General features: G+C 42.5%; 1 protein-coding gene across 12 annotated transcripts in view; it reads right to left on the bottom strand.

Moving 5' to 3' along the window:
• Positions 1 to 11,279, bottom strand: part of GIGYF2 (GRB10 interacting GYF protein 2) — a 74,432-nt gene extending 63,153 nt beyond the window's left edge. For 5 of the 12 annotated variants that reach the window (XM_054515944.1, XM_054515955.1, XM_054515949.1 and 2 more), the window contains exons 1-2: positions 11,202 to 11,258; positions 10,305 to 10,331 (exon numbers count right to left, since the gene is read on the bottom strand). The gene's annotated coding sequence lies outside the window, so the exon portion shown is untranslated. Of the gene's footprint in view, positions 1 to 8,526; positions 8,592 to 10,304; positions 10,332 to 10,635; positions 10,823 to 11,201 lie in introns of those variants that run through there. The other 7 variants (XM_054515951.1, XM_054515952.1, XM_054515953.1 and 4 more) reach the window with 5 other exon arrangements.
• Positions 11,280 to 14,694: the final 3,415 nt, after the last annotated feature.

Here is a 14,694-nt window from a genome sequence, read left to right as displayed (position 1 = left end):
ATATCCAGAGTGTATGGATGAGAGCAGATGAAGCCATAGAGGAGGGAAAGAACAAGACTAAGGTAAAGTAACTTTTCCCTAACAGAACAAGTCCAGCCCAGGCAGTTCTGGAGGAGTGCCCTTTCATGCAATAAATACAGCTCCTCTTTCCTTCCAGCAGCAGCCAAATCCAGATCTGCAGAGGAAGATAGGTTGGTTTTTTAAAAACCAAACACACTGTAGGTAAAGCCCAAGAGAAAGAAGAATTTGAAGCATCATCTTCAGACACTGGTTGATTAGAATTCAAGAACCCATAGCACCAGGGAGGGAATTTTGCTCTATCAGAACCACATTCCTTAGCAGATCCAGGGACTAAATAAGGAACTTCATGAGTTTGTCTATACTTTGCATGAAAGGGTGATGAAAAACAAAATCCAGGGAGATAGAGGTGGAAAGGGCGTTACTGAAAAAAAAGCCAGACAAAAGTAAACAAAGGAAGCTTGTTTCCCTTCTATTTATTCCACAGAAGTAATGATATTAAAGAAAATAAATCAAGACTCTCAAAGTGAGAAAATGACAAAGCATGCTAAAATGAAATATGCTAAAATTGCTTGAGCAGATTTCACCCAAATACTCTGGGCATAAGATTACAAATGCTTATAAACTCCCTGCAGTCTAAACCCACCAACTAATGTTTGGCTTATGTATTTTAGCAACATGCTGTGTCTTCTTTATCCCATACACAAAGTAAATTATATACAAATCTTAATGGTTTTATTTTCACAATAATTCTAGACAACTAAATGGAATTACTCTTACTACTTGCACCAAAAGCTAATACAAAAATACCCAGATATTCTCACAGGCCTAGTCTGAGATGATTTTGGTCTGATCTGAGTTGCCTTTTTGAAGGGCTTACAGCTCATGAGAACATTCAAGCTATATCCATTCACCACCCTGCATATCAGAATATAAGGTGAGATACCCAAAGACAATATGCAACAGCCACAAGAGAAAATACTGTGGGGCAATTCAAGTAAACCATCATGCACACTTGGGCAGAAAGAAGCCTCTAACACAATTCCTAGCAGCCTTAATTGGATGGCTGTCCCTCCATCCCTGCAATGCCTGTAACCCTTCTGCTGGGGCTGCGTGGGGTGGAGAGTTTTCAGATCAATCCATGTGAATCACCAGGGAACCTGGGATCTTTAACTCCTAACATCAAAGCTAGTCTAGTATCAGTAATGCCAAAAAGGCTGGCATTCAGGGTTAAACAACAAAAACATCAGATACAAGGACAAAGCACTAAAACCCAGTTAGGACCAAGCTGTTCACTGGTTCTGGACCCACTTGGCCCCACTGTTCAGCCTCTGCATTATCTTCCCAAAATATTGAGGATGCTGTCATGTTTCTCTACTAGACTTCTAATGCTAGTCTCATCCCAGTGAGCTGCTGAATGGCTTTCCCTTTCCCTCATTTTGGCCACCACACTTTGTTTTGTGAACTCTTCCTCTTCTGTACTGCACTCAGCTAAGTTACTCCATCCCTAAAAGTTCTGACTGTATGAATTGTGAACTGAAAACAAGACAACTGTAAGCGATTGAAATTGTACTGAACACATCCCCTCTGAAACAGAATAAACCAGACATGCATGTGATCTGAACAGATGTGACAGGTGAAATGAACAGGCAACATTACCCAGAAATAAAACACACATTAAAAAGGAATTACAGGCAAGTCTGGGAGAAAAATATTGGACAAGAGACACCCTGGAAATGGGCAATGATTTGGGAGAGGGAGGGCAAAGAACAGGGAAAAGGCTCAGGAAAGCTAAGACAGCAAGTGCACCAGAGGAAAACACTAAAGCCACATGAGAGCAGATAAAACAAAGGGAGTGGAAACCCTGTGCTGCTTCTGCTGGCTCTCGAAGTGGCAGCCAAAAGGGGAGAGCATGGAGACCAACCTGAGAGGAGCCTCTGCCAGTGACTGCACACCACACCTGGCTCGTGTGCAGGAGAAGCTGCACTAACTGGAAAGGCAAGTTGGAGTGGACAAGGCAGCACTCGCATCACAGGAGGAGAAAGTCAGGGTGGAGCAAGAAAAAGGATGAGGAATTCAGAGACGGGAATGAATGATCAGGTCACCAACTTCACGCTTTTTGCTTAGCCAAAATGGTAAACTTATCACATCTTTATTATCTAGATCATTCTTCTGGGTCTTAAAATTCAGTATTAATAACAGAAATGTTGATTTTGGTATTTATTAAAATGCTGCTCCCTTATTAATCAAGGATGGCAAATTACAAAAATAACATATACCTAATATTTCCTCCTTGATATAGTTTGATGAGGGAAAAGCCCCTTTCTGAAGAGCTAGTTTTGTGAGTTGAGGTTTTCTACAAATCAAAGGTTATTCATGCAGGAATCTCCACAGTACAGATTTTACATGGGCAGAGAGCACATGGGCAGCCTCAAGGTGAAGCAAGAAACTGAGGCAATATTTTGATAGTGGCAAGTTAATACCACTGCTTGGCCAAGGCAGCTACCTGGTGCTTCCCACCACTCCTCCAAACTGGAACATTTTTCCAAGTTTTCTTCAAATAAGGTCAATACTTGATCAGGTGCCAGTGCAACCCTACAAACAGTTGGGGTTTTCCTGCATATTTTTAGGGCAAAATGGAATTGGGACCCTATTTTCCTGAGGTGACAGCCACAACCAGCCACCAACTTGCCATCAGCATGCAGGAGTGAAAAGAGAAATCACATCAACCCCACCAACAACCTGGAGGCTGGCAAGGGGAAAAAAACCCTATTTTGTCAGCTGTTTAGTACTTTGAGAATCAGAAGTCCACCCTATGAACAGACACAAACTGTAATCTAATAACATGAAGCCTTTAAGTGGCTTTCACTCACAATTAACAGGTAATATTATACATGCAGAAGCTGCCATCAGCAACACTCATTTCACTGGCTTACTTTAGGAACAATGGCTATCTTACCAAGCTTAGTTTCTTAAATTATTTTTCAAGCTCACTATTTAGTACTTTACAAATGTATTAAAGCTCTCAAATATCTGCTACAGACACAAGCCAGAACTTGATTCTACTAGCTAGATTTATGTGTTAAAATGTGTAAGATGTTTCAGTTGAAGGTCAACAATTACTGTGGCACCACATTTTGCCCATAACCTCTGGTATCTTATGTAAAACATACAGCTAGCTAATAAATATCTAGCCAAAAAGCTGTTTTCAGAGATTTGAAATATCAAAACTACCACATTTTCCAGACTTTGCTCAAGCTCACATAATAAAATTAAGGTTCATTTATTACTGATGGGCACCTGCATTAAGACTTTCAGGCAATGCTGAATTCCTACATTTCCATTACAGAATTCCCTCAGCTAGTAGCACATGACTATCTGTTCACCATGATGTTCTGGGTAGAGACTACCAAGAGAGAGGTTCTTGGCATTCTAAGTTAAGCCTAGGCTGCATTCAGGTCTGACAATCTAATCTTTTCTGCAGACAAAAAAAAAAAATAAAGATTTGGACTGTCATTGCAATTTATAGCTTTGGGACCACTGCATGCTTAGGTTTTTAATTAACTTTGGAAAGCTAAACCTTGAAAAATGCATACCACTGATCCTTTCTATACACAGCTATTTTATTTTTAAATGGTCTACTCTTTGATCAGAGAAGTTTAAGAAGAAAAGTATCCTTTCCTTTCAAGATAGTTCTGTTGCTACTGAAGGTCTGAAAGAGTCTTTCAAACATAGAAACTGGATGAAAATGTGAGAACCAAAGATCACAACAGAAATCCAACACGAAAAGTCTTAAGTGGAAGGAAGTGGGTTGTCCTTAAAGAAATATGGAGAAGGAATTTAACAGTAGTGTTCCACCATTCAACAGCAACATTACATCAAGATGAGAAAACTTCACCTTCCACAAGCAAGAAAACATTCCACAGGCAGCTACTAGAGCTAGCTAATGTCAGTGCCAGTAACTGGGTTTTTAAAAAATTAACAGGTTCACTGAAAAATTAATGCTGATTTTCTCTAAATTTTGAAATATTAAGGATGATCCACAACTGTATGAAAGCCACCTTTGAAGTACAATGGTAAACAGGATGACTCAGGTGGCTACACAACCTGTTTGATATTAATCACTGGCTAAAGCAGACAACACTGATTAAAGGACACTGACATAATTAAGGCCAGGCAACATAGATTTATGGAAGACATGCAATCAAAATATACTTTTGTAAGAACAGAAAAGTCATTGCTTGAGCAAGTAGATAAATTTTAACTTCTGTAGGACATTTCAATTCAGTAGAATGTTAAAAAGGACAAAATCATTTAGAACCACACAAAAAATCTCAAATCATCATAACCTAAGTTTTCTTCTCTTCCAAAGAATCTACAACAACTCATCTCAGACAGAACAAAATTCTCAAAACCAACTAAGAGGTAAGAAGCTATCTTCTACAGTCTGTAACATTGGCCACAAAACTTCTAAAACCTAAGGATGACAAACATGGATATGGTAAATAATGGAAATGACACATCATCAATAGTACCACCATGAATTATTCAATGACTCAGTCCAGTACAGCAGGTTGCACTGAATAAGGCAAAGTCAAGAGACTCACAAGCAGAAAACACAGGTGATATATAAGAAATGTAAGACTATTCTGGAAAAACACAGTCCTGCAACCATGCTGAGATGTATTACATTAAGAAGAGCTAACAAAAACCACTTAATCCAAGAAAACAAAAATGCAGAGTAAATATACACCAAATTTTACCACTGAAGTGATACTGTGCCCTTTCTGTTGTAAGGAGCAAAAGAGCTGATAAATCAGGTGTTCAAAAATTGATAGAATCTGACAGATGTGCCCTACAGTGAGAAGGAAAAACACCAACAACATACTAAAGCTCTATTTATTGAGCTTTGAGAAAAAATTAAGTATCTTAGTCTGTAAATGATCACTTCAGGTAAAAATATCAGAAGATCCAAGTTGATTCACTGAAGGAAAACTTTTGGAGATAATCAACAAAGCTACCTTATTTTAGATCAATGTGAAAATAGTTCTACTAAGTATGTTCTAGTTTAAACAGAAAATTAATCAGAGAAAGAAAAAACCTATTAGTCACATTATACAAGATGCCAGACGAGTCACAGGAGTCCCTTCTGGCTTACCAAACTTGATTCCTGATAAAGACGTGAATTTTCCAAGGCCTATCTACCCACACACCAGAAAGCTCTTCCTAAGGGAGCAATGTCCAAACCATCCACTTCTCCAGAAACTGTGCCTCTATTATTACACTTACATTTCTAGATCTCTTGAAGCCTTATAACCTCCCTGTCTCAAACCCTTGCCAAAGTATTTCAATCTCTTGGCAATTTCTGATCAGAAATTGTCCATGACTACCTCAAACAGCACTTTAAAACTGGCACTCCCCTGCTCACTGCACAGGTGCACCTAAAGCTTTATGGAGCACCTCAGCTTGCAACGTGTTGCACCCCTAGTCAAGAAGGACAAATACAAGTAGCCCTTCAAGGACAGAACTGACACAAGAGACAAACAAGACCTACACACCTGATAACCAAATCAAAAAAGAATTGAGAACATTAAGTAACACAACTCAAGATGTTCTCCTCCTTTCCACCTACTATTGTGAACTTGGTGGTTAGATGTAGGCTGGAGAGTTTCCACTTCTTGCTTCACCTGCACACAGCCAAAGGTGAACACTTTTCCCAATTCCCCCACCAGAACACAGCGTGACCTCCACCTTCATTACCAGACTCCAGGCAAAGGCAGACACCAGCGATTAAACTCCAAGCAGAGTCAGGGAACCACACCCTTGGCCTTGCCACTGGCTGGAACACAAATGCTTCTCATTCCAAATCCTATCCCAAAATCCTGGCTAGAGCTCACTTTCCAGCTTAAAAACAAAGCAAACAAAAATCACTTTCCCATCTGTCTACCTTGTACATGGAAAACTTGCTGGTAGATAACTATTTCACCTGTGCCCTTCCACAAGGCATGACAGATCAAGATGCCAAGTCTGTCTAGCTGCTCCCCAGCAGGGCCAGAAGCCATACTGTGAATGCAACCAAAACCCCAGTGCACCATACACATTATATACCCATAATGTTTTCAAAGTGGAGGAACACAGCTTCAGACTACGGTCACTGACAACAACCACTGAGTTAAGAGATCTGGGGGGCTGAGAGGTTCAGGGGTTCGTTTTTAACATATCATTTAAATAACCAGCTTCTTTGGCCTTTGGATATTCTCTCCCTCCCCTCCTACCCTGTTCCTTAAGGTTTCCTGCTCTTGCAGTTCTGAGACATCCTAAACTTCAGGAAACAAACATTCAACAGTGAGTGTTTAATAAAATATTCTAACAGAGAGAATCAGCATGTCTATCAGACTGCATACTACATATGAACTATAATACTTTTTAATAGCATATCCATTTTTGCAAAATTTGCCAAAAAATTCACTTAATTTGATCTAAGAATTATATCTTTGTAAATTGACTTGTCATGTTAGCCTGATCCTGGCCTTAGTACTCTTAAAACTCAGTGTTAAAGAGAAAATCACATATGCAGATGATTCAGCATTAACTAAGCCTACCATGAAAGCTTTCCACCTGTTTTAATGGTGGTTGAATGGGGCATCTGATTTATTAAGTCAAGTTATGAAATGTTTTTACATAAAAACCTTGCCATATGCTATTCCATGATCAGCCTCACTCACTTTCTGTCACACACAGTCTAACACTGACGTCAGCCCTGCTTTGTGCAGGAGGCTGGAGCAGACAACCACCAAAGGCTCTTCCAACTAAATCATCCTCAGATTCTAACACACATGGCTCCAAAAATCACTTTATAAATCCATTATTTGCCAGCCAAACCAACTCCTTCCACATGACATTCTGACTCTAAGACTGAATGCACATAAATTCAGCTATTCAGCTATCTATCATCACAAATTTCATCACAAAGCCAAAGTCATCTCTGCAGTGTCCAGAGTGTATCTCCTCCTTGTTTCTTCCAGTCTGAATGGACACCCCACCACACATGGATCCCATCTGCTTTCACCCAAACTGACCAACCCATGGACATCTATACCCTCTGAGTCTCCCAGTCACACAGGCCAGTATCTTTACCATAAAATACTACTAACAGAGTGCAACATGCATGTATTGTCAGGAAGAGAAGGAACATAAAAGAAACTGTTTCATTGTAACCAGAACCTGAAACAGGTATTTGTCTACTGAATAAAAAGGACAACATTTCAAGTAACAAAACACAAACTGTAGTGCATCATGCTTAGTCTCACTGGAATAGTAACTATCTAACAATACAAAAATATCTTTCTAAACAGTTTTTGTAACTGTATATGGAAGCTTTATCTGTTCATAATGACAAACTACATATACAAGCAGACCTACTAAAGCCATCAAGTTATGCTCTTTATTTCCCTAAATTTTTTAAACATATGCCAAAAAGAGAATTATGATAACGATCTGTTTTAATAACTGAGATGATCAAAAATTAGAAAGTGATCCAGAAAGCAGTCAACAACACAGTATTTTAAAACAATTCTCTAAATAGCCATCAAAAACTTTCACTGACCTACACACTCTACAACCTCTACACAGCTCATGGGATTCCTTCTGCTTTTCTCATAATCCTGAGGTCTACATATCCAGCTTCTATATATTACAAGCTTTAAGGATTACAGGAGAGGCTCACTCCTGAAAAAACACACTTTGATTTCATGCTTGGGAAAAACCTCAGATGCATCAAAACAATTCTATGCATCCTTCCCATTTAAAAAAGAAGAGAGGCAAAGAAAAATTTCAATGGCAGCCTAGCTTCCCATGCAGGCACCAAGCCATGTCTAGCGTGTCCAAATTCAAGGAATGCTTAATCACCTTTAGAGGAAATGGAATGAAAGCCCTCCCTCTGCTAAAAAAGAGAAGTGGACACATTTTGTAATCAACACACAGTGGCAATCTCAGCTCCTAACAAAGCAATGCAAAGACCTCAGCCTGCTACAATCTCCAGCTGCCATCTGAGCTAAACATAAAAAAAATAATGGTATTAAACATGCCCATGATGAACTGGTTATATATATCCACACACATATTGCCACCAACCACAAGAGGGCCAATACTGTACAGACCTTGTCACTTAAAGCACTTAATTCTTAGTTCCATCCATAACTTAGGCACACCTTGAGCAAACTTGCTACATTTTCTCACTTCTGGTGATTTTCAAGCCAGATCCCTTATGCAAACAAAAAAAACGTTCTGGTGTTGAGAGCAAGAGATACAAGGAGAGGCTAATCTGGGCAGGAAACCGACTTAATTCTCAAAAGATCAAACCCCATCCCCCCTGCAGCATTTCACACACCTTGCCTTTCAAATGTCACTCTATTAATTAAAATAAATTGATGAGAAAACCACACAAAGCAAGAGTCCCTTTCAAGGCAAATGCTTCCCCAGTAAACAAAGAAAAATGTTTCTCCTCACCAAAGCATCCAATGGCTCTCTAGGAAGCTCTGTAGGGAGAAGGCTCCCTTGCTCTGCCCCATGGCTCTATCTATAATCATGAATTATATATAGTTTATCTCCACTAATCTTTGAGCAGAAGCACTGAAGGGGCAAAAAATAAGAGAAAAAGAAGAATTAAGAAAAAATTGCTAGGAAATTGATTTTTTTTTTCTAAATCAGACTATGAGAGAACTTAATACCATACTTTGAAGAGTCCTAGGGAAGAATTTTAAAGACCTCAATGAAAGAATAAGAACCATATATATGACAGTTACTCGAACTTGCAAGACCAGACAAAAGTAGCCAAAATGAGATTTCACATTCTTAGAAATTAAAAAAAAAATAAATGAGCAGAGAGGCCAAAGGGGAAAGCACAGATCATAGTACCCAGCTCATCTTCATCAGTTACTGTGAACCAGTGTTTTCCCTTTCAGGTTTACATGGAAAGATCTTTCAGCACAGAGATATACCAGCAAAGCCTTCAGCCACTCATCTGTACCAACAATTTGTTCCATGGGACTCTGACATCTAGGGTTGTTTTTATTTTAATGAAGTATCTATAGATCTTAAAAAAACTACTGATTTTTTTCTTACATTCAGGTATGAGGAATTCCAGTGACAGAACTTCATTCAGACATGAGAGATACAGTGGTGCTCAATTCCTTAAAAAAACCAAAAACCTACTTTGCACTCCCTTTTTACAGTTTTTTTCCTCAACTGAGGAGTAAAACAGGAAGGAAAAAACTAATGACAAAGCCCTCAACTGTCTATTTACAAGCATTTTTTTCACTTACATAATCACAGGGATCATAGTTTTAGTTTACTATATGTTTTAGAAACACAAGCAAAAATGCAAACAGGAGCACCTGAGGATATTTTACAATCCTCAAGGTCAACACCTGTAACAAAAGTAAGAGTCCAAGTTTTCACTGGGGTACCAAATTTTTTTAAGCACCCTGTGAAACAAATCATTGCTGCTCCAAAACCCACATTGCATTTTAGTTCTATGCTGATGGTTTAAAACACAGGCTCAAGAAACCATTCATAAAAAGGCCCCAAAATAAATACAGTGAGCAGGTGTCCCCAGGCACATTCCTGTATCCAGGGGCTGGGAGAGCCTGAGAAGCTCTTAAAACCATTCAACCCCAGTATTTACACACAATATTGCCAGATACTGAAGCAGTTTATCAAAGTCTCAAAATAAAAGGTGACATCCAAGTTCCAGGGCTAAAATTCTGCCTTCATTTTAATCCAGCAGACTATTAGACAGAAACTTTATTTTTTTTAAATCACACATTCATTCAGAAATTAACACCAGGCACACAACCACTGATATCAACTGACTTGTACAACTACATGAACCTGGGGAGCAAAGCAGGTGCAGATGGGGCCATGGACACTCAACATTTCTGCTAGCACCTCCAGGATTAATTAGGTCACACATTTTTACACCGGCATCAACTAACTGCTCAAAGGATACCTATTCAAATGCATGGCAAGAAAACCAACACCTCATAGCAATAATGCTCTTATTATCCACTGCAGTCACCACCCAATAACAAAACTTAAAACTAGCAAAACAAAGCTTTTGTTGGTGACAACTGCAACCAATTTTGTTTACAAAGGTTTCCAATTATCACACTGTGTATCAACCAAATGCTCCATTCACAGAACAGCAAATTAATTTTTGTTTATTAAAGAGTTTCTTAAGAACAAAAGCAACCAGCAGAATCATAAGAAAAAAAATTCACACGTACTTTCCAGGAACTTGCCCAAGTCAGCTCCTGAAGCAAGAAAATAAAATGTGCAGCAAGAAGTTAGAGGAATATAATCAGAATTCAAAAGTCCTTTTCCCATCCCCCCAAGCAAACAGAAATTCAAGAATTACAGTAAAAGCAGCACACCACGAACGTTGAACTGAATGTTACTGGGGGAAACGTGGATTTTTATTCCAGGAGCACTACTTGGCAATACCTCCTTTTGGCCTACACCTTGTCCCAACTCAAAGTGCAATCAGAGAGAACTGAAAAAGCCGTAAGTACTCTGTTGACACTGAAACTACTTGTCTTGGATCAATACCAAACGTACACAATTGTGATCGATGCTTTCTTCAGCCTGCCAAGGCTTCTCCAGTCAAACACTGCCGGTCACCGCTGCTCCCAGCACCCTGCTGCCTGCGCGGGGGAAGGCTCGGAGCTCCCTCCTTCCTCGGCCAGTGTAACCCGACAGGGCCGGGCGTGCTCGAAGCGGGGCTCACCGCGGCGCTGCCGCTGGGCTGGGAGGGGACGAGCGAGTTCACAAGGGTCAGTGCGAGGGGAGACGGCCCCGGAGGGCGCTGAGGAGCGGCGGGCGCCCCGCCGCCGCCTGACAAGTACCAAGGACCCGCACGGAGAGCTCAAGGCCCGCTCGCCCCAGCTCCAACGACCCCTGCAGAGGCCCATGGGGAGCGCAGGGGGGCCCTCCAGGCGCACCCCCCCACCCCCCTTGGGCGGCCTCGCCTCCCGGTTAGGCCGCGGGGCGCCTCGGTGCTGCGGCAGCCGAGGCGGACGGGAGCCGCCGGCAGGGCCGGTGGTCGGGCGGGGCGCGCGGCGGCGGGGGCGTGGTGGGGACGGCCGGGGCAGCGGCGGGGCCGGGCAGCGGCGGGACGGCGTTACCTGCGCTCCCGGGCGGAGAGTCCCTCACAGCCGCGGCGGCTCCTCAACCCAACAACACAAGATGGCGGGTGCGCCGCCACGCAGCGTCACGTGAGGGTGAGGCCACGCCCCCAGGCCCCGCCGCGGGACCCGGATGAAGCAGCGGCGCTTCCCGCCCACCCTCCGTGTGACGTCACGCCGGAGAGGGGCGAGCCTCCAGCGCCCCCTGCCGGACGCGCGAGGCGCCCGCAGCGCCCCCCTCCCCCCCTTCTCCTCACAGCCCTGAGGGGAGATGGAGGGACATGGCAGGGTCGGAAGTCTCCGCGCCTCCTGCCCTGCCCGAACCCCTGGTAATCAAATCAGTGACTCAGTTCCCCTTGCACTCGGCACTGGTAAGGCCACACCTTGAGTCCTGTGTCCAGTTTTGGGCCTCTCAGTTCGGGAAGGATGTTAAGGGGCTGGAGCATGTCCAGAGAAGGGAACAGAGCTGGGGAAGGGTCACCAGTCAGACGAGGAGCAGCTGAAGGAGCTGGGAGCAGAGCTCAGCCTGAGGCTCAGGGGGGTCCTTCCTACTCCCCACAACTCCCTCTGACAGGAGGGTGCAGCCGGGGGCTTGGGATCTGCTCTCAGGGAACAAGGGATAAGAAAACATGGCCTTAATCTGCAGCAGGTGAAGTTTAGGTTGAACACTAGGAAGAAATTCTTCACAAGAGGGGTGATTAGGCCTTGGAAGGGACTGTCAAGGGAGGTCATGGAGTCACTGTTTCAAGAGGTGTTCAAGGAACAGCTGGTCTGGTTGACAAGTGGGGATCAGTCACAGGTTGGACTCGATGATCTCAGAGGTCTTTTTCTACCGGAATGATTCCGTGATTCTGCCACCCTCCCGCCACTGTCTCAGACACACAGGCGGCCTCAGCAGCGCAGAGTGGCTCCCAGCCTTATCTGTTTCTTCTGTGTGGCTCCATGAGGCAACTCTGCTTTATCGGTGGCCACGAGAATCTCTGTGAGAAGCCACCGTGTGTGAGCACTCTCAGTGCCCAGGCACTGAACCTGCTCTCACCCGGACGTTTTGCCGTGGGAGTCACCCTGGGAGGCAGCAGCAGCTGCTGTTGCTGCTGACAGAAAAAGGGCATTAGATGATACATATTTTGACTCTTCTGATGGAAAAATCAGGAGCTCAAGGCAAACTTTCTTCAGCTAAAAATACCAGTTTATTTTTAGTCCCCAAACCCATATTAGTACATGAGGCAGAATAGCCCCATGTGGCTGCTTCGGCGTAAAAAACTATTCTTGGCTGTTACGCATTGCTGAAGGTATAACCGTTTTCAGCTGAAACAGTTTCACTCTAATCATGATGTCAGCCACAACCCATGTAGCTTTCTCCATCCTCTTCTAGGTGAATAAATACTTGTCATTGTGTACTGAATGACAGCCAAAAATGATGCAACAGTGAATACTAGTGATTCTTGTGAGCTAATGGGTTGAAAGCCTGTAATTCTTGGGGCTTATTTTTAGCTGAGAGCTACATAGGACTACCTCACCCAAAAAAACTAGAATGGAATTTCTCCATTAGGAGGCTGGTATGGAAAAGCAAAGCTCCCTAGAAAAGGGCTGGCCTCTGATAAGCTGTATTCAATCCCCCTGGTTGTTGTCACACAGCTTGAGCCAATACTAATAATGATAAAGAGAGGGAGGGAGGGAGGAAAACCGTGCTGCATTTCAAGCTGTCAGTGAGAACTTCCAATTTAATTGCAGAAGCAGCTGTGCCTTGTTATTCTACTTATCAAATGTGAGTTTGAGCACTCAAAAATATTTTCACATGCTCTAAGACAACCTTTATCTGAGATGGAAGATGTTTAGCACTTGTGGAAATTTTTTAATCCCAGTTAGCACAAACATTATATTACTGAGACCAAAAAAAAAAAAAAAAACCCAATTTCAAATTCAAGAAGCATCTGAAACATTCCTCATCTGCAGAACTTGGCATTTCCATAAAATACCTCAAGGAAACTCAGATGACAATCTTTTGGTAATAGCAGATGCATCTTAAATACTCCACAATTCATTCAAGCAGAACAGAGAGAATCTCATGAAAATTCAAGACTGTACCCGTGCGGTAAAATTCCTGCATGGCTCAATGACAGAATGTCAGCTGATATTGTGTAGGTGTGAAATCACCCCAGCAGCCAGTCTGGGTACCAAGGGCATGATGTACTTCAGAGCCCTGGATTACTGTGCCAATTCACTCACACTATTAAAACCCAAGTGCAGGGAAGCAGCATTCCCAACATACTATAAACTTTCCTTACTAACCCCTTGTTTTCACCCATTCTGGCTTGGATGCAGGAGCCTGTCTCCCTCAGTACACTGGTAGGGCTATGAACACAGTGCACAGCTTTGAAATGATCAATAATGATCACAGAGCAGCCCAGAAGAATGTGTCACAGTCATGTTTCCCCTTGCCACTCCTGCATTTTGTTACTTGGAAAAGCGGTTCCCCTGTTTGTTGAAATAACCAGGGATTTTGTCTGGGAAGAATCAATATGTTCTCAGCAGCCTGTTTTCCATGTCCTCATTTGTCACATCCCTAAAAATAATGAAAACAGCAGCAAAGCAGGCAAACATCCAACTGCAGTTTTTAAAGTCAGTCACTTCAATGCATCTGTCACTTCAGGTGGCTTGTGCTGAAAGACACAATACCATAAACAAGCTGCTACTTCTGCAACACTCAATTACTTTTAGATGTCTTGGGTTTATTTGGACACTCCCCTAAGGTTAAAATGTTATTTTGTCACCTTAATCCTCACAGATAAACCCGAACCTTGAGCCAGGAAGAGCTTGATCACACCATTTCCCTTTCGCTCCGCTGTGACCACACTGAGCTCTTTAGGTGAGACTTCCTGCTGCCATAGGCTGTCCCCTGCAGCCAACAACAATGACTGTGACAGGAGCATCCTTGAGAAATCCACTGCAATCTGAGCATCCAGACAGGCTGAACCCACCCTCGGTGCTGGCTGAAGTTTTAGTGACTCCTCTATTGTACTTTGCCTACTCTGGGGAAAGTAACATTTTATTAAACAAAATCCCTTCAGGGATCAAGGACTACCTGAAGCTTCCATTCTAGATGAGTGAAACACATGAAATACTTGAGGCAAGTGTTTGTCCCTTCTGAGAAAGACCACTAAGCACAACAGGTTTCTCATCAAGCTCCTCTACTTCCCATCACTGACTTAAGAGTCACTTGTGGCATGTCAGAGATACCAGAGAGGCATTAATGTACCAGCAGGCATCACTAAGGAGAGCTGGGATTGCCAGGACCTTTGAGAGCCACCTGTGGTGACATCAGGCTTAAAAGGACAGAGCATCAAGGATTGTAATAGATAAATTACAGGTAAATACCACTAAGTGTTTTCACATGGTTTTAGGTGGGAGATACAGCTAGGCAACTTCTCTTTAGTACTTCTGCATAACCTAATGACATGGTTATCTAATCCAAGAATTACTAGTAAAATAG

This window comes from Molothrus ater, chromosome 10, assembly GCF_012460135.2.
Source record: "Molothrus ater isolate BHLD 08-10-18 breed brown headed cowbird chromosome 10, BPBGC_Mater_1.1, whole genome shotgun sequence".
In the NCBI taxonomy this organism is placed as follows: domain Eukaryota; kingdom Metazoa; phylum Chordata; class Aves; order Passeriformes; family Icteridae; genus Molothrus; species Molothrus ater.
Note: the sequence above shows the minus strand (reverse complement) of the source record. Positions and strands in the feature narration are given on the sequence as shown.